We start from the raw sequence: 598 nt of genomic DNA, 5'->3' as shown, positions 1-598 counted from the left end.
ACCAACTCCAGAATTCCTCTACCTTTTCCTGAGTCATCTCTGGGAAGATCCTGGTACTCATTAGCAGCCATCAGTTCAATAAGTTCATAAGATTCATCGTAGCTTTTAGCCCACAAGGCTCCTCCTGATGCTGCATCAAGCATGGGTCTAGAAGTAGCACCCAATCTATTATAGAAGCAATTATAATCATCCAATTGGGTATGCCATGGTGTGGGAACTTCTTTAGAATCTCCTTATATCGATTCCCAAGCCTCACACAGAGATTCTCCAGTTTGCTGAGCAAACTGAGTAAGAGCATTCCTGTTGCAACAGCCTTTGCCATAGGGAAGAATTTAGTGACAACTTTTGAGCAAGTCTTCCCAAGTGGTGATAGACACTGCTGGTAGAGATGTAACCAACACTTAGCTTTGTCCCTCAGAGAATGGGAAAAGTCTAGCTTGATAGCATCTTCATCACATCATTGAATTTGAAAGTGTCGTAGATCTCGATGAAATCCCTGATGTGCATGTTGTCTTCAATAGGAGAACCTCCAAACTAACTGAGATCTGTATCATCTGAATCGTGCTTGACTTTATCTCAAAGTATTTTTCCTGATGGC

The 598-nt window shown here is 42.0% G+C and overlaps 1 non-coding gene across 1 annotated transcript; it reads left to right on the top strand.

Annotated features, from left to right (window-relative positions):
• The first annotated feature begins 200 nt into the window (after positions 1–200).
• Positions 201–307, top strand: LOC141662463 (small nucleolar RNA R71). Its single transcript, XR_012550579.1, has one exon. It is a non-coding gene; the product is annotated as a small nucleolar RNA R71 (small nucleolar RNA).
• The last annotated feature ends 291 nt before the right edge of the window (positions 308–598 follow it).

This window comes from Apium graveolens, chromosome 5, assembly GCF_009905375.1.
Source record: "Apium graveolens cultivar Ventura chromosome 5, ASM990537v1, whole genome shotgun sequence".
NCBI classification, from domain to species: Eukaryota; Viridiplantae; Streptophyta; class Magnoliopsida; order Apiales; family Apiaceae; genus Apium; species Apium graveolens.
Note: the sequence above shows the minus strand (reverse complement) of the source record. Positions and strands in the feature narration are given on the sequence as shown.